Consider the following 20,265-nt stretch of genomic DNA (forward strand, 5'->3'; position numbering starts at 1 on the left):
CGAAGTATAAGTTGAAATTCAACTGTTGAATCGTCTCTTTTTGCTTCCTTTTACGTGACGCCTCTTTATTGTTTATATGACTTTTGCAACGTTGTTTTTAATTCAAACTGTCAAACTGTCAAGTATCGCTAGAAAACGGACGAATGTGAATTCAACTATATAAATACTGAAGGTGATACAAATCTTAAGGTCGAAACACACCATCAATTTTACGTTGATGTTGATCGATCCCATCAACGAAAAATTGCTCGTGTGTCATCGGCCTACAATCAATGACAAGAAAATACGAAATCCAAGTTAGAGGTGCACCATCAAACTTTGGTATCGTCTGCTTTTACGGATTTGCATTACCTTCAGTGGTTTATGTATATCACTCTTGTAAAACCGCAATTATGTTTCTAGTGATGCAAATATCTCGTAAGCTTTTAAGCCAGCCTCGCTCTTTGGTAAATAGACTTTAATAGACAACCCCTCACAGAACTTATGGATAGCCTATCCTTACTTGTCAGCAATGATACATATACAACTATGTGACGGGCGAAAAATTTAATTATAGTCGCCAATCACTGACGTCACTTGAGTGATTTGTTGAAGTTCGTAACGTGATTCTTTCTTTCACTCCGAGGAAAAGTCAACACAGCAACACATATCACATACAATTTGAGCCAAATGCCATCATCTTAATTGTGTCCATAGACCGTAACATCGTCACTGTTCAAGCTGGAATACATATGCTCCACCAAAGAAAAGAAAAATAACAGAGCACCAACAACAAAGGCACATACACACACTATCTGGTACCCATTCAAGATGCGAAATTATACTATGCTGTAACAGTCAAAAAGGGCACAACATAATAATCTTATGTGGTAGTTATTTGTTATCTGGAACACAAATCCTCACCATTACTATACATTATCCCCCGATGTAATAAAAAATTTAATTTTACGTATCTACGATAAATCTTACGGAAAAAAGCCACACAATATACGTAATATATACATGCACACTGTCATGTAAACACAATTAAAGTGAAGTTAAGATACTCCGACCATTAAAAGCGAAGGATTCCTTCTCCTTAACGTCTATGTGATATTCTTGGCTGTGTTATATTTTCGAACATTATTTTCTAGGCAAAATGGTTTCGAGTTCATTATTATACGCGACATAAAACAGCACTTTATTCTTACGGAAAAATATAAACCCAGCTCGCTGATGCTATGTGCGGAATTTTGTACTAAAAAAAAAATTTTTTAAAGGAAAACTTTTGTTGTACAGAGGGAAATTATGTCAATTTTATGTTAACGAAACGACCTTAAGATTATGTAATTATTTTATTATTTTGTATAAATTGTTTTGGATGTTTTACTATGGGGTATACATTGGTTTGAGCATGCCTTAAAAGATATGTTTGAAATTAGTGTGAGGGAAGTTAATTTCTAGTTTTAATTATTGCTGATTTATAGAAGACAGTATTTGTGTTTGGTACTTTTGTTGTTGTTTCGCTCATTCATTCATGTGACAATTTTACATGGATCTTTTTCTAGCAATTTTATCGCATTATCAATCTTTGCCCTTTAAAGTTTTTTTTTTAGATATCAGGTTTTTGGAACTATGTATTGACTAATTCAAATAGTTACGCTGCGTTTCGTATAACAGAAAATCTAGGAGCCAACTTCGGAGCACATTGGCTATGTCGAAAATAATCCAAATTCATCGAAAAACCTGATGGAAATTGAGAAATGCTAGAGAAATCAACTCGAACCCCAAAATCTAGGAACCATCATGAGAACAGGTCGGTTATGTCAACAAAAACTCGAATTCATAAAAAATACTTCATGAACGTTGAGTAATGCTAGAGGAAACCCCTTGAATAGCATAATCACGGGAGCAGGTTTGTTATGTCGAAACAACCTGAAAACATCGAAAACCCTAAAACCTGATGGAAGTCCAAGTACCACCATCGGAACAACCAGCTCATACTAACAATAACAATGAAACTCCGAAAATCCAGCAACTAATGCGAAAAAACACAAATTTACTTTCCTTGATGCTTATACGATGAATTTGTAAGCTTCTGTCTAGCCTATATTTAGGAGAGATATTAGTTAAGCGCCTCAGAGAGTTTTAATTGCATACTTCAAGGCGTTTAGTTGTTAAATTTGGTGGTCCAGACTATACTTGCTGTTGGGCGTGTGTTGGTAAGGTTTCTAAGCAAACAAGCTGAAATCTGAAAGACTTTAGTATCGGAGCCGGCGGATCTTTCATAGTTCAATTAAGCTAATTCCATTTTTGATTTATTTTCGCGAGTTTTCTTACCATCTCATCCATTCCTTCGAATTCCGCAGGATACAACAAGTATAGATAAAACAATGATTTCACTTCGTAAAGTGCGCTTTAATAAGCATCTCATATTTAATCAACGCACTTCAAGCATTGATGGTACTCTAAACAGATCTTCAAACATCGAACCAGTACTCCACTCCAGACATGTCTCTACACCAATCACTGACGGCTGAGTGTCGGGAACTTTCAGGAATTCTCCTTTCTCGATTTGCATATCTGAAGTACAAATCTCCAGAATTCGGTACTAGTCGAACACAGAAAACCCAATCATTGGAACATTTTTCTTGAAACAAATCCCTCCAGCGCTCGGCGTACACCTCTCCACGATAACCATTTCGAATTTGGAGTATGGCTCCAGTAGGGCAAGCCATTCCGGTATTGGAACATGTCCTGTATACACACAGTGTGACTGGCGTAGGTGCAACGAAATCTAACACCGCCACTGTGGCCAACAAGGCGTACATCATAATATGATTCATTTCTTCAAATTTAAAAATTTTGAAGTGAGGATTCAGTCGAATGGTTGAGTATAGGCGATTACATAAGCAGATTTGACTTGTCTTAAGGTTCTTCACAGTTGAATTTACATTCAGAGTTTCACTTACTTACTTTTTAAAGAATATAAAACCGAGATGAACTGAGCTCTTTAAGAAACACACAAGCGGTTGTAGCTAAACAAATTAAAATACGAGACCCCAATGTCAATTGCGTTAATTAATTACCGTATACTGTGAAATGACCTAAATATATTGATAACGAGAAGCAAACGATTTATTCAGTTCTAGCAAATATACGTAGGCGGAATATTATCAAAATTATAAATATTCGTGTGCATGAATTTCGTTCAGTCACGCATAGCGATGTGCGCTGATCTAGAAACGATCAGCGGTGGCAGTAGGGTTCTCTCAAAATTTAATGTAGGATGTTTTGCAACAAAATCGTTTAGTCTATTGCTTCATTTGTGTAAAATATTTCATAGTGTTTAATACAGAATCTATTACTTCAATAATCTTGTCGTCGCTGTTGATATCATATGTTGTGTAGTTGACGATGACTGACCATTTTAATAAGGTTGATTTATATTTACACTGTCTGCGATACGATCTAAAACTGTGTAAAAATGAAATGAACAAACTGTACCACCGAGGTCCATCTGTTTTTATCAAAGCTTGTGATATGACAAAACGATTCGAAGAAGTAAGAAAGAAACATCGCCAAAATTTTGCATACATCAATACCCTACTGAACGAAAATGAAATTCCTGTGCAATATTTTTACGAGAAATACCTTCCGGAAACTGTATTAAATCCACAAAATTGTTTTGTAGCTTTCATCACAGACAAGTTATTTACGTAGTCTGTTTGGGAAGGTTCATCTTAGACAACTTCGCTTGTTATAGCCATAATGTATATAAGTTTGTTGCTTGTTTGTCTCTCCATGGGAGCCCAGATGAAAAGTCCTAGAGAATTGAAACTGCCGAGGAAAAGTTCGGAGACATCTATAAATGGGCATTGGTTATAGGGGTGTCGTTTGATAATTATCTCTTTGATAAATTATAACTGTCACGTGCTAGCTAGTTATGTCTACGTTAACCTACGAGTGGATTTTCTTTTTGATTGTCATATCAGGATCATGAGCCATATACGTTCTAAATTAAATGGGAATTACATCGGTGTCGGTGCGAATGATACGAAACTATCAGGACGAAAATCCATTCATAGGCTCTCGGACATGAACTTAATCACCATTAATGAAGTAGAAAGGGAGTAGGGATGGGCGATATTGATATTGATAATCGATAATTATCGATTATCGATAATCGATTATCGATAAATTTTTCTATCGAAAATTATCAAAAATAATATCGATAATCGATAATAATTGATATTTCGATAATAATCAAAATATCGATATTTTGATAATTATCGAAAAATCGATATATTGATAGCTACTATGAATATGAATATTTAGATAAACCAATACAAATGCATGCAGTTTTCAGCTGTAACTCTTCCATCTTTCCATTAGGATGATGATAAATTAGACAGAGATCTCGAAAAGTTGCTTAGAACAGTTTTCAATTTCTTCACAGTAACATAACTTTATTATTGAAATATCGATATTTTGATAATTATCGATATTTTGATAATTATCGATATTTCGATAATTATCAAATTATCGATAATTCGATAATTATCGATAATTATCAAATTATCGATAACGATTTGATATATCAATTATCGATAAATTGTTTTGATTGATATTATCGATAATATAAAAGGTCTCCCATCCCTAAAAGGGAGTGATGTCACTTCATATTTGACTTTATCGTTGTTCCTTTGTAGAAATAGCCAATTTTTCAATTTTATTCCCACGCTGACCACCTGCTGCACTAATACAGACCTTCTCGTTTCAGTTCATATAACTTAGGCCCTCATCACTTGTCAGCATTACAAACATAATACCACTGGTGTCCTCGATTGTACTTCGTTGTCAGCCTATTTAAATCCGCTTCTAAACGTACGTCTCTCTTTACTCCTTTGATTTTGTTCCTAGTAATATTCATTTAAAGCTGCTTGTCTATCTTTGATCAGTCTTTCTTTCTTTCGGTCTATCATCAGTCTTCGAGATTTGCTGTTAAATGTCCACTCGATAAAGATTTTCCAAATCTAATCCGATATTTTCACACGTTTCTCAACAATCAATTTGTTACAACGACAAAAGAACATAATTTTAACTATCTCAATCACCATTCAAGCGTAGCAGCTTATGGTATAAGATTTATATGTGCCGAAACCGTTGAATGCACCACAATTCGTCCCCATTCACCAGAAATTGTACGAGAGCAAAGCGGATGTGGATATACAAAAGTAAACATTTCAAGATGAATGCTACATTTTCTCTTATGTGTGGCTACATTTCATGGAAAGAATGGAATGAATGTGTGTCTCGTTTGTTTGTGTGTTTACAAAAAATCTTCCAAAACCCAGCCGGAAATAGAGAGACGTATACACACAATACCAACCAAATCAAAACCAAACCGAATCCGAATTTCCGAAAGCAAACTTTTGTTTACGGAGAATACACACACCCAGAGTAAACGTACTAAATCCAAAATAATGTCGAAGTCATAAGTCCTTAAATGTGGTCCCCTATCCGAATATTGAATATAAAAAACAACCAGCCATAAAAACGTTGTCGTACACACACACACAGAGAGAGAGAGAGGACGTTAACCGAAAAGTTAGTTGTACGTACAATATGGGAGCTTCACCGATAATGTCTATCATTCAACAGACTATCCGAAAAAGAGACAGAAACGGATCTAAGTGGAAAGCGGAAGTGGTTGTTAGAATTTAATAAAATCTAATTACCCGGTACCCTATATTTTGACCTTCGTATAGGCTTCAAGAAGCGAAAGAAATGGAGAAAAGGATGTGGGTATTGGATGAGTGTGGCTTTACCAGAAAAAAATATGTTTGGACATGAAATAGTTGTCTGTATCGTATTTATGTTATGCGTATACTTCGAGGCGTCGCTTGTGATGTGGATACTGTGGAGTGGATGTTGTTTTGATGTGTACATACATATACACATAGAATGCGATTGTGGTTGAAGTATTTATGATTTTTATTGGGGAGATAAGAGTATTTTAGGATATTAGTATTTATTGCGATTTTCTCTCTGTTGTATGTTTTTTACTGTTTGGTTATAAGAAGTCTATAAGTGAAATGTGAAGTATGTTACGACATTGTTTGACTATTTATGGTATGATTTCAATGAACTTTTATTACATTTGGGGGAGACGGGTTTTTTTTTCTCTCGGTATAGGTACGATGTTTGAGAAATTTGTTCACATTTTGTACAGATGAATATTTGCGGTTTTGTAGGGTTGAGGCTTTCGTATTTTTTTTTTTAAATCAACCGGTATTGAAAGGTTTTTGATTAACTTAAATGACTGTTTTCACAACGAGATGAGTTAGTAATATTACTACCTGATGAACATCATGCGTTACTACTGCACTGCTTGGTGAATTTCACGTGGTACTAGAGGCGCTGATCGCCGCCGAAAAAAAAATGACCGACGCACGACTCTAAATGGTACTAATATTACTACCTCACGAATTCCGTGCATTAGTAATATTACTACTTCATGACTTTCATCCAACCACAAATTTCATGTGGTTGGTATTACGATGATACGTAGCACTAATGCACAGGTAGTTTTCGATTGTACACAAAAAATGGCTTCTGTACACAAAGTGTGACCTTTGTATGCGTAGGGAACGTCAGATTGTTCGTATCGAACAGAAACGGAATGTCCAACGCAGACGAAAACATAAGCGACTTTTCTTTGGGACTATGTCGAAGATACATCGACATGAATCATGAGTAGAACACTTCTTCCACAACGAACAGTACTTTGGCAGAAAATTGCCAGCGAATCTCAATTTACGAAAGTTTGTCAAAAATCCTTTCGAACATCTAATTACTCCACCTCTCAACTTCTTTTCAAACAGGATAATCGACATTATGGTATTCTTTAACGCAAATTCAATGATTCATATTCTTTTGATGCCATTCTACATCCTATTATACACGTTGTATACCTCTATCTGGAGATACATGTTAGGCTTGTTTTACTCAAAACGACATTTACGCACAAACATAAAACGACAAGAGGAAAATATGTTTTGATCATTAATTCAATTTCAATTTAAATATATTTTCCGTCTGTGTCTCATTAGGTGAATGCGGATGCGAGGTTCAATTACGCCTTGTTTGTACAACGAATACAATTTTTAACGATTAATGATGGAATTAATAAAATTTTATGTTTGGCGCTAGCATCATCAGTTGCCTGGCTGCCTCTTAATGGTTTAATGATATCCGTACATTACATACGTTAATTTATTCCATTCAATATTCATAAATCGGATAATTACTGCGTTATTGTGATGCTTTTTCTATACAACGTTTTAAATTCTGATGATTAGTGAAAAGTAAAACACGAAGTCGGAATGATTCTCCAAGTGATTCTCTTTTGGGAAATCTTTTTTTGTCAGCAAAATTATTCTTTTCTTCCTGTAGTACCAAAACCGTCACATTCACTCACCAAATTTAGTATCGAAAGAGCAACATTCTCCCCTACCTTTTTCTCTCAATTTTCATTCCCGCTTATGTCATTTTCGATCCTATCTTTATTCTTTCCCAGATGTGTCATGTGATATAATGAAGTCAATTTAAACACAAATCCAGCAATTTATTGTGTGAACTGCAATAACATGCACGAATTTTATGTTCAATATTCATTCTGTATTAATATTGAGCGTTGCTTCGCTACATTTCGAATTTCGAAGCGTATTAAATATGATTTTTTTTGTTATAAAGATGCATTAAATGATAATGCTACGCGCGTATGCATTAATTGATATTGCTACGCGCTGAACGAATAATGCTGTACGGTCAGCAAATGTAAACAACGACATTAAATTTTTGTATGTTGTTTTGTTCGGAATGTGACTTTGGTACTCCAGGAAGAAAAATAGTATACATACCACGGATCAAAAAGGTGTGTTTTAGACCACGGTGTTGAAAACGTCCAGGGATGGAGCGACGCGAAGCGGACCTTTTTGATCCTTGGTATGTAACATACTATTTTTTGCAGCAAAATTATTTTTTTTATCAGCAAATGTATTCTTTTAGTTCAGCAAATTTATTGCTATTGTGACCAAATTTAATTCTTCGTCTGCAAATTTATTTTTTTGAAGCAGCAAATTTAATCTTATTTTGTCAGCACATTTATTTTTTTGCAATCTGCAAAATTAAATATTTTTTTAGCTGTTTTTTAGCAGCAAATTTATTTATTTCTATCAGCAAAGTTAATACTTTTGTCAACAAATTTATTTATTCGTCATCAGCAAAATTAATTGTTTATTTTAGCTATTTTTTAACAGCAATTCTATTGATTTGCAACAGCAAATTTATTCTACTTTTGTCAGCAGATTTATTTCTTGTCATAAGCAAAATTAATTGTTTATTTTAGCTATTTTTTATCTATTTTTGGTGAAATGGATTCTTTTCGTCACTAGTGGTGAAATGGACACCAAAACCCAATGCTTATCGAGCAACACCTCTAACCATTCGGCTATTGAGATATATAATCGCAGTGTAACAATTTTCAAAAGTTCATTTTTCGCAGCTGGTTGCAGAAAACGTTGTATGCAACACGTTGTGAAAGTGGTAGTTTTTGTCACATGCTTCGCTCGCTTCGCACGTTTGATAACATTACATCTAGTGACACAAACTATTTCACGTCTTACGTCAACGTAAATAGTTATTGACACTACACGGACAATTCATTTCTTTTTACGAAATGGATACCAATTTTCATTGCACTTAAAAAGCGTTTTAACACGCCGAGCGATCCGGCCCATTGCCCCGGAGCGAAGCGGAGGGCCGCAATGCGAGCCGGGCGCCGGAACGGTGTCGGTAACTTAGGAGTTAATTTTTTTTTTCTCGCATCGTCTAATAATTAGTCTGTGTAATTCATTGCCCATAAAGAGCGTTTTAACACGCCGAGCGATCCGTAAACTTAGTTAAAGTGAAATTATTATGAAAGGTGTGCATCCTAGAAATTCGCATAGCGAAATTACGAAGCCCCATTCAAATCGAGGGATAAATGCTTTTTTAGGCACTAGGTGTGTAGATTGTCACTCGATACCGCAGGTCGAGCGTGACAATACACATCGTGTGCCTAAAAGATCTATCACCGAGTTGTGTACAACGTTTTTCGCAATAAAGGCAACGGAAAGTTCTACTTTTCGTCGCTTGTTGAGTTGACGTTTTCGTGTTAGTGGTGTTAGTGATATAATTTTATATGTCCTACTGCGGGACATATGCTGATTGAAGATAGTAATTTTCCTACTTATAAAAAATTAAATTTGCAATTGAAACACTAATAAATTTGCTGACAAAAAGCAATAACTTCGAGGTATAAATTTTGCTGTTCGAAGGCATTAAAAGTGCATATTACAAAACAATAAATTTGCTGACTACAAAGTAATAAATTTGCTGCCAGGGATTTGCTGCAAAAGAATTATTCAGTCAGTCAGTAATATTGCTGCTCAGAAAGCAATAAAGATGCTGTTCGAGTACTAATAAGTTTGCTGAAAATAAGACTAATTTTGCTGATACAAAACACTAAATTTGCTGATAAAAAAGATTAAATTTGCTGCTAAAAAAATAAATTTGCAGAAAAAAAGAATAAATTTGCTGATGAAATAAATAATTTTGCTACTAAAAGAATAAATTTGCTGACAAAAAAATAGATGCCATTCTCTTTTCAATTTTGTATTCACTTTCAGATTTCGCTGTGGTGAAATATATTAATCGACGAATGTGGTTTTTCCATTGATCCACGTTGATATTTTGGGACAATATTCCACAAAAGTAAACTTTCAGAGTTTTATGACGGTTTTGCCGAGGGGGAGCGCACTGAAAAGAGTTGCAATCTAAAAAAAAGAGTTGCGAAAGAGTTGCAGGCAAAAATAAAGAGTTGCAAAGGAATTTCACGCGGAAAAAAAGAGTTGCGAAAGAGTTGCATGCAAAAATAAAGAGTTGCAAATGAGTTGCAAAAAGAGTTGCAAATTCAGTGCGGTCCCCCTCGGGCTTTGACAACATTCCTTTTTCGTTTATTTTTCCTTAATTTCTATAAGTTGCCTTACATTTTGAAGCTGTAAATTCAACATCTGAAAAGCGACTTAAAGAACACATACGTTCATATAAATCTAGTACTTCAAGGCCAACATAATTAAGATGAATGCTCAATGGTATTTGTGTGAAGTCTGTATATTTGGGATGGTTCACTATGTGGTAACGGTCAGATTAATTCCTAAATATAAAGCCTCGATTTAAAGGAGTGTCGAATGAACCAAGGTTTATAGGAAGAGTCAGCGAAAGATCATTGAAATTGGCGCTATTCTGGATGAGACAATTTTTGAGTCTTCCCATACACATGAAGTATGGATGAAATGTCTTTCCAAGAAACACTGGAAATAGTATCCCAAATTATAACTACTCATCTTCAATTGATCTAGAAAAAACTTAAATTAGGACATACATGACTTTCCAAGGACATATCATATGGATCATGGCCGACCAGCTGAAATCGGAAGTACTTGAATATAGCATTCGAATAACATTTCATTTATGAAAAATGGATTGGAAATTGCCAGAGAAAACAGCTTTAAAGTTCGTAAATTTTCCCAGATCCTTTTTGGGGGAAACCTTATACCGACCCTATTCCGACTCCACCAAAAGAGAGTTATTCCATGAAATATGAAAGTTTTTGCTCCACAACTTTTAATAGCAAACAACATCGAATTAAAGAAAAATCTTAAAGAAGTTTAGACGCACGGAACCATTTCTTTTTTGACACAAGAACATGGACTATCATACCAATCAAGGAATAAAAAGTTTATGAAGATCGGTTAAATTTAGAAATATGATCCTCGAAATGAGACTAAGGTTCTAAATTTTTCGCCAAGCTTGTAGTTGAAGACTGACGACTTAATCGTATTGAAGAATCGAAAAGAATGTTGCATAACATACCTCACAACTTGACTAATAAAAATAATGAGTCGTATTTAATGTCGTTAGCCAATCATATGTTTAAACAACAACGTGATATTTAATAGAGCGTGTGCGATTTTGAGAAAAAAGTTTCATATTTTAATAAAAAGAAGATTTACCATGAAAACCATTGAAAAAAATATTTAATTTTTTTTATAGAAATTATTAAAAAATATTGTTGCCATCCCGATGCCATCCCACTTATTAGAATCTTAGTAAGAATCCAATTAGAATGAATTAGAATGGTTCGGATATCCTTTTATTTTCATTCAAATTACAGCTTTTAAAGTGAGATATAAAATCAAGCAGACATTTTTCAGATATTCTGTTTACACTTTTGTTCTACAGAATAATAATCTACATCAATTAAAAATAAATTATTTATACTGCACACGGTCTATTCCGAAAACAGATAATTACCTATACTGACTTCATAACCCAAACTACACAAAAAAGAGCATTCCCAACACCTGCGTTCGACATATTTATTCATTGCATTAGTATGGTCAAATGAGTTATAATCAAATTTAACCGGAACTGAAAGTTAAATTTACTAAAATTTCCGAAAAAAAATATTTTTACAAAAAATCATTTCGTTCAAACGGATAAAATTTATCGAACATTTTGCACAATTTGTCCGATCGATGTGCGAGAATAATTTCAGCTAGTACGTATGAGTATAGATGCACCGTCGGTCGGTCATTTAATAACTTGCACATCTGGTGCATCCACAATCCACATTGATGGGAAAATCCCAGGACATTGCATTAAATTCAATAAAATAACATTTTATACGAAATATCGGTAATGTATTAGCCTTCCAGATGGTAGCACAGTTTACTTTGTTTTTTTCTTCGTTGGTCGTTTTTCTTCCTCTTCTTCTTCTTTGTCTTATTTATTTCAGTTTTTTGAATTTAGAACATCGAGAACATTATTATAATACAAATATATTAAATTTCTCACATATCACATTATACATATTGTAAGAAAACAGGGCAGGAGCTGGCATTTATTCCGAGGGGGAGCTTCGGTCGTCTCTCAGTTTGTTTCCCAAAGCTTAGGTTGAAACTTTTTTTTTTCTATATTTGTAAGGTCTCACGCCTGAATGTTGAAAAAGTGCTTAGAGCTCTTATCGCAAACCTTTCAAATTCAAATCACTTGAGCTACATAAAGTGCTTCCACCAAGCTTACAACAGGTGAATCCAAATGAAGAGAGAATAATTTGGAGTGGATATTTATCACTATCAGGTACTGATCAGCAAAAGTATTTGTTTACCGGGGGCGGCAATAGGAAATCCCAAGAAGTACAAGAGCGAAGTTTTGCAACCGGAGCGGAGCCAGGGTGACGAATCGCTTGATAAAGACGATTAACACATTGAAATTAATTGCGGCTTGCCAACTTTCGGCACCCTGGACTTAAATAGTCGAGGAATGCCTCCAAATAAATTTCTAAAAATCCAAAACTGAATTCTAGATTTTTAGACATTTATTAGGAGGTATTCCACGACTATTTAAGTAAAGTCCAGGGTGTCGAAAGTTGACAAGCCGTATCTTATTTTCGTCCAGAGGTGAACACCTTTAACCCTATGTGCGAGGTGTGATTAACCGTTTTTACCACGAATCAAAAACAAGGTGGTTCGAGGGAAAAATATCTTCCAAAACAAGAGGTGACAAAAGAGACATTTTCTCCTCCGAACTGTCATCAGACGAAGTGTCAACAATACATCGTTTTTCTCATTGTCTTTTTAGTGTAGAAAATGTTCTAATGGAGGAGTCCACAGTATTGATTCTGCTTGTTTAGGGAAGGGAAACATTTTGATTGATCAATGTAAGTCGTTAATTTACGACAAGCTTAGCTTGATCACGTCGAATATTTTCTTTTTCAAATCAATATAATGGTCAGCGCTGGTGATGTTTTCATAGTACATCCAAACAACACCCGCATGTCATTACGCCCCTGGCAAACAAAGAATGTATGGGTTATGAGAAGAAAATGGAGCTTTAGAAAAGGATTATATTAGAACATTCAAGAGGGGCTTTGCAATTTATAAGTGGAACATATACATTTCTAAGTTAAGAGCTTCGTTTATGTATTATATGGAGCGATATATTTATTTTCCGAGTAAATTTTATTTTTGTTTTAAGCTTTCGGAGCATTTCATAAAATACGAACCAAAAAAAAAGAAGAGAAACGAAATTTAGGGTATGTACAATAACGTTCCTAATAAAATTAAATTTATTTTTTGTTATGAAATTTGTTTCACATTTCGGTTACGAAACATTTATGTTAAATAAACGATAGACGAGACGGAGGAAAAAAGCCTTAATCATAACAAAAAAAAAATAATTTCGCAAAACATTCAATATCCATAAAGTTTTCCAATTTAATAAAAGTTGCACCACTGTTCCAGTTTTGAATTATTTTCGCGGTGGCGCTTCCAGCTAAAACATTTTGTTTAATATTTGCATTTGGGTTTAGTCGCTGGATCGAACGAATTTGATGAATTAATTCAACTATTTATTTAACTATGTCAATACGTTTTGAATTATGGAATTTTGTTCAGAAGTTTCGGTTTCAGTGAGTATCAATGAAAATAACAAAAAGAAAAAGGTTTTAGAATACAGTGGCAAGGGATCCAGGGAAGTTACTGAAGTTCATGTGGTCACTTTACCCATAAAGTGTCTGTAGTAGAGAAACGATGCAAGGTGGTGCTCCCCATCTGTGGAGTCATCACAGCATCAGCATCACCTGTTATCATTCCTTTGACCTACAGACTCCGTTTCGTCAGCCTATACTCAAAATTTACTATTTACAGTCCATATAATTCCTGTGAAACTGTTGGAACTGTTAAGTGCGCTAAAGTACCGAAAATTCTGTGATTAAGAGGGAATGCATCATTACTGTTGGTATGACAGTATGACAACTCATCGATTACTCGGATCGTATGCACTTTTTTGATGTCTGGCAACACTGAATCGTGAGCATCATTTTTCGATAGCATCATTTTTCCAAGGCTGTAAACTTTGGGGAGGTCACGCAGATACAGATACGGGGGTGACACACCACAGCTGACGATGAAATGGCGGATTTCATACAAAAATTCACCTACTTTGACGATTCTCGTCGCCATGACGAATGGTGAATTTTCTTTATATGTAAAATCTTCAGAAGTGGTGTGTTCCCGCGTATCTAATAAAATGGCGACCTGCGTGACCTTCCCAAAGTTTACAGCCTTGGTGTTTCCAGTCTATGATATTTTGAATTAGAATATTCAAATTTTGCGCCAAAATATCATAAACTGGGAAGCACTTAATTATCTGGGTTCGTCGATGACATTTAAAACTCGGATAAATCTAAAATTGTGTTTTCTCAAGATGAACAACCTGTAAAATAGGGAGAATGAATCTACGTATATTTTTCAAAGCTAAATTTATGTTAAAACAAGGTGTACAGCCCGTTACCTGAAAATGTAAGGTCAGGTCAGGTCTGACAACTTAACTTGACAATTATCTGTTTAGTCCGGTTTAGCCTGATTTTTTCTTGCTTTGCGCAATGGATAATGGAAACAAGCCTATGTTGCACAATCAAGCGGATTTGTTTTACCTCGGATACATCAAAATTATTGTAAAATTGTTTGGACAGAAGGTTTAAAATAACAATCTCAAAATTAAGGTGAGGTCAGGATAAAGTCAATTTCCTCAACCCGACCTGGCGCAAGCCCTAAACCAAACTGTTGAAGTAATAGATTTTGCATCAAACACTTATGTAGAAGAAAGTACTGGGTTATTGCTTTGCTTGACCGTACTGTCGAAGGAAAACTGTGAATTAAACTGTATCACGTCTCCACATGATTTCTATTATCAAAACATTCAAATCTTTCCATCTTCTATTGAACAACGTGTGTGAACTTAAATTTGTAAGAGACAATGGCGATCGTTACTTCAAAATGATGATGATGATGGTAATTTGAAAAGAACGAAAAAATCTGGCTCAAAATTTACTGGAATTCATTAAATCTTTTCCGAACACAAAAGCCTCTGCATCAGATAAATTACAAATATTACCTGCTCGGTGTAACGTTCTACTCCACATAACATAATGTAAAATGTGAAGGCATATCAATTCGACCTTTATTACCACCTTCTTTAGTATTCGAAATGAGATTATGTAGCACAAAAACATTTCATATTTACCATAAAGCCGTACTATACATTCACGTATTACAGTCTGAGAAGAAACACAGTTTCATCGGTTGCAATCTTAGCTTAGTGCAATTTTGCATACGGACGATTGTGCGATTATGAATGTGTACAATGTACATACAAGAGTTTTCGTTCTATGGAAATAAAATCTTTGTTCTTGTTGCACGACTTGCAAGGGTTATAATATGTGAAAGACGAACTTTAATTATTTAAATTGAATATAATGTAATGACGAGAGAAATATATTTACAATGTCTTAGCTTATGTGTATGGATCTGTGTTATAGCCATTTAACCCCTGCATGGATGGTTTGCATACCTTACACTGAATTGAGTTTCTGTTATTTGGCAAATTTTGTAATGGATAAATGGGAAACGGTACCTTGTGCATTTCGTATTACGCAATATTTCATTTAATATATTGATTATATTGATGCTTCATCAAATAGGTTTTTGTGACAAACTTCGGAAAGATCTATTTTCACTTGATTTCACACGAGAGAAGGCTACCACATCCCGTTCATTTTTGAAGGTGTGTTGGATTTTAACTCAGTTTAATTACATTCTACATTCGATTAGCGGTAGTTTTGTCATAATTTGTTCGACATGAGTGCTCCTTTGAATTTCTAATTAGTTTAGTTTTAATCTGGAGATAATCTGAATCATCAAATCGGGTGATAAAATGATATGAAAGGACCCATTACACCGGTCCGAAAGGACCCGTTTTTATGAAGCTAACGCTATGGTATGTGTGATAACTATTGAGCTTCTAAGGTTCCACTAGTTTGCAGCGGAGTAATCAGAGCTGTCTTTTCACTTTTATGCCACAATATATTACTGTGGCAAATAACAACAGCCGCGTCATTGTTCTCGTTTTTCGCAGGTAGAATAAAATATAACTCGAAGCTACAAACAGAGCTCGAAAACATTGAAAAACAACCGACCTATTAAGGCCGAATCAGCCTTCCTGTTTAAAAAAAAGCCGAAAATTTCATTTCCTGACTAATTATCGATGAATATCGCGATTAATTAACGAATATTCCGATTCGGGGTCATAAATTAACATAACCAAGTTGTATCTTTCCTTCTCGTTAAATGAATCTATTTAAAAGACACAAACAACGCCCAGTGCGCCCAGTCCACATTTCCATAATATTTCAACCGTATAATCAGCGTTTGACCTAAAGTCGGCTAACTTTTTTGCGTAATAAGTTACTCCTCCACCAAAAACCCATTGACTGACTAACTTATCTTGGGTGCTCTGTTTAGATATTTCCGGAACAATACCAAAAACTTTTTCGTTTAATAGCTTCATTACCACGTTTGTATAAGTAGCCCGAAAAACGATTCGAAAACATTTTACATTATTACAATACATTTAATAGCTTTTAATAGAACACCAAAACCCGATTCTGATATAACTTCGTTCGTTACTTTCATTATTGCATTTAAGCATACACAAAACGAGAAAGCTAAAATGTGTAATAAAACCAACCGAAACCCAGGCAGTGAACATACAGCATTCGCTTATTATATGGTAGCGTCTATACCAAGACACTTCAATTGCGCTCAATTTGAATGGAGAGTTTGTTGTTATTCCCAAAACTCTACTTAGGGAAAAACTTAAAACCCCCATTGTCATCCATGGTCCTCGTGTACACACACAAATACACATACAGAAAATACCAGCAAAACTATGATTCGGCATGAATAGTTTGAGCAATATTGTTTTAATTAAGGAACTTATAGTTGCTTCGAGTTTGTGATTAAAAAGTTTTTCTTTTCTTTTATATTGGCAACAGAAGTGTGGCGTTTTCTTTTATCGATTTACGTTTTTGGAATCATGTTTTGACGAGTTTATTTGACACGGAATAAAGGGTTTAATTGAATAGTCTAAATTATCGATAAACTTATGCCTCGCGCAATAGGATCAACGGCAAAACGAAATATTTACTTGACATTACCAACTTTCTGGATTACTAAACAATCAGGAGAAGGTCTAAGCTATATTTTGAGATTTAAATAAATACTTAAAATACCTTGTTCCCTTCAAAGCAACTTTATATGCACACAATAAACGCTGATTTACAGCTTACCGTAGTCTTTCAAGTACCAATTATAATTGCGCCCGTCAAGGATTAGTACAAAAAAATAAGGATCTGTGCGATATGCATTTTGAATATTCGCATCGACATAACAAGCATTTTTTGCCTGTAATTCCATTTTAAGTGGTATTATTACATTAGTATTCGTAAAATTACAATTTATGTTGCAAAAATAACAACATTTTGAGTCTAGAACCCTGAATCAACTTATAAAGTGGGCACACTTTAATCGTTTAGGTGTACAACATGTCCGACATTTATGCAATCTAGAATCTAGCTCAGCCAAACTTTAAAGAATAAACATTCACCATGAGCTTTAGGAGTGTTCCCTATGAACAAGTCGATTTTATCGAATTTTCTTGGATTTGCTCCATTTTCTGAAAATTTCTAAGATAAGAAAAAATTGAAAGAAAAATTCAAGAAATTTTCACGAAGGTAGCCAGAGATTCTTAAAAGCTCAGACCTCAGGCTAAACAGCAACTATATTTTTGTCATCAAACAAGTCACCAGTAGGGTCCACACAGTCTTCAAAGCTTCCCGCAGGTTCGAAAAAAAAAAACGAAAAATCAATCTAATTAAAAAATTTTCCATCGAAATATTTTCTTGTTATGTTATTCTTACTCGTGGTGCCGCCCTCTACAAAAACCACTAAAAACATATCATGTCCACGAGAGGACGAATAAAATTTTTTTGAAGCTCACCGTGGTACCGATATTATTTTGACGATTGAAATTTCAATAAAAAATGTATGTTGACTGAATGGACTGGTTTTGTAGAATAAGTTTTGTTGCATCTACAACATCTACAATCGCTAAACCGAATTGGTGTGCATACGGTATTTTGCACCAGCTGGTCACATACAATTCCAAATGGGACCAGCTGGTGCAAAATAACGTATGCACACCAGTTCGGTATAGCGATTGTAATAAAACAAGAATAGACCGGCTATAAGCCTAGTGAGGTCTTTTTTCTTTCTCTCAATTTTCTCACTTCTCGAGATACCAACTACCAAATACGTGAGTTACAAATAGGCAAGCAGGAAGAATAGTTTCTTCAGTCGATATCCAGCTGTTGAACAGTAAACATCGCCACCATCGTTCCATCAGTTTCGTAGTCAACTACCAATTTTGTATTCAATTACCAAACTCAACTATTCAACAACCATTTTGGTATTCAACTACCAGTTTGGTAGTCAACTACCAAATTATCGAATTATAAATAGGCAAGCAGCCTAAATAATCTCATCAGTCGGTGTGCAGCTCTCAAACAGTTAACATCTCAGCCGAAAATTACGTTTGGTAGTCAATTATAATATTGGCAGTCAGCTACCAACTACAAAATTTTAGAATTGCAATGTTAACTGTGAGCTATCGGTTATCATATAACAAATAATTATTATTTGCATGGTGTTGATTTTCTCATAGTGACTTTGCAATTTTGAATTTCAGCTGGCAACTACCAAAAATATCAACTACCAAAACTACCACCTACCAAATTTTCGTTTTATAAATCGGCAAGCAGGTAGAATAATTTCGTCAGTCGGTGCGTAGTTCTCGAATAGTAAACATCTCTGCCGAAAATTACGTTCGGTTGTCAGATACCAACTACCAAATTTTCGAATTGCAATGCTAACTATGAGCGATCGGTTATCAGATAACAAATAATTATTATTTGCCTGGTGTTGATTTGCTCATAGTAGCATTGCAATTTTGAATCAAGGCTGTTATCGTCTCATTTTTTATTTGTGACACAGACACATGGACGGACAGACAGACAGACGGACAGACAGACAGACAGACAGACGGACAGATGAAGTGTCCACAATAGGGTTTTTTTCTAAAAGAAAAAAGACCTAAAAAGCAACTATTTAGCGGCTGGGTTATAAGAGTTAGCCGCTGTAACTTATGGTAAAAATGTTTTTTGACAACATCCGAATACGAATGACAGCTTACACAGAACCTCTTCACGGACATTGTGTCAACAATAATTTTTTGTTTGTAGATGACGCTTTGACAGCTCAAATACCTTTGGAACAGACCTATCCCACGAAAAGTATGAAATGACTACAAATCTACCTTTACACAAAGTGCGCAATTCACTCAAAGTCATTAAAAAAGATAGTTACTTTTCAAAATATAGTCCGTCCTCATTATTTTGATATAAGATCTGGTACTTTCACTTAATTAGTTCAACATTTTAAAAAGTCACAAAAAGAATTGATTTAATTTAAACGAATGGATCTCTTGCCTATTTTCGGAAAATTTCATTTTCATTTCATTTATTTCAGTTTTCAAAAAGTTATTACAAAAAACTTCCGCGTAGCTCTAGTATGATGAAATCAATTTAAAATAGCTACGGAAAATTTATTTTCTAAAAATTATACAAATGGCGTTAATTCGATTGATTACAAATCTTTTACTTCATTTGTTCAAACGAACATTTTGCCATATAAAGCGACGTTGGCAAGAGCTCGTCATTTAAGTGTATTGTCGTTGTCGATAACAGATGAATAGCAGCCGTATCTGAATGTTAATAATGAACTTATTTAAGTAATTACCCACCAATTCTAGGTGCAGGTCGTTACAGTTCTATACGCGGAACGAAGGAAGAAAGAAATTATTCTGAGCAAGAAAGCAGTCAAAGCTCATTCCATTATTCGTTGCTGTATTTTTGTTTCCCCTTCCATATTGTTTTCTTCTTCTTAACAAAAACAAACTCGGAAAAATGCAGAAAATCAACAATCTTTTTTTTTGTCGGTGAAAAAGTGCACGAAACGACATAGAGACAACTCAAAGATGTGTATAAATTGGTGCATATATAATGTTCCAGTTATAAGTGTACTGCTGTTGTACACATGGTGCATAATTCAATGCAACCCAAAGGATTTCTCAATGACTGTGTATAGTATATGCATTTTATATGCATTTTCCGAAGAAAAGAAGTTAAATGTAGCTGATGTAACTGAAATGCATATATGG

The 20,265-nt window shown here is 34.7% G+C and overlaps 2 long non-coding RNA genes across 2 annotated transcripts; both read right to left on the reverse strand.

Moving 5' to 3' along the window:
* Window positions 1-2,376: 2,376 nt before the first annotated feature.
* LOC119076562 lies at window positions 2,377-3,107 on the reverse strand. Its single transcript, XR_005087654.1, has 2 exons — window positions 2,956-3,107; window positions 2,377-2,827 (listed from the first exon to the last, which is right to left on the reverse strand). It is a non-coding gene; the product is annotated as an uncharacterized LOC119076562 (long non-coding RNA).
* A 7,529-nt stretch (window positions 3,108-10,636) lies between these two features.
* On the reverse strand, window positions 10,637-14,175 carry LOC119076557. Its single transcript, XR_005087649.1, has 3 exons — window positions 14,004-14,175; window positions 10,793-10,797; window positions 10,637-10,647 (listed from the first exon to the last, which is right to left on the reverse strand). It is a non-coding gene; the product is annotated as an uncharacterized LOC119076557 (long non-coding RNA).
* Between the last annotated feature and the right edge of the window lie 6,090 nt (window positions 14,176-20,265).

This window comes from Bradysia coprophila, unplaced genomic scaffold (assembly GCF_014529535.1).
Source record: "Bradysia coprophila strain Holo2 unplaced genomic scaffold, BU_Bcop_v1 contig_232, whole genome shotgun sequence".
Classification (NCBI taxonomy): Eukaryota; Metazoa; Arthropoda; class Insecta; order Diptera; family Sciaridae; genus Bradysia; species Bradysia coprophila.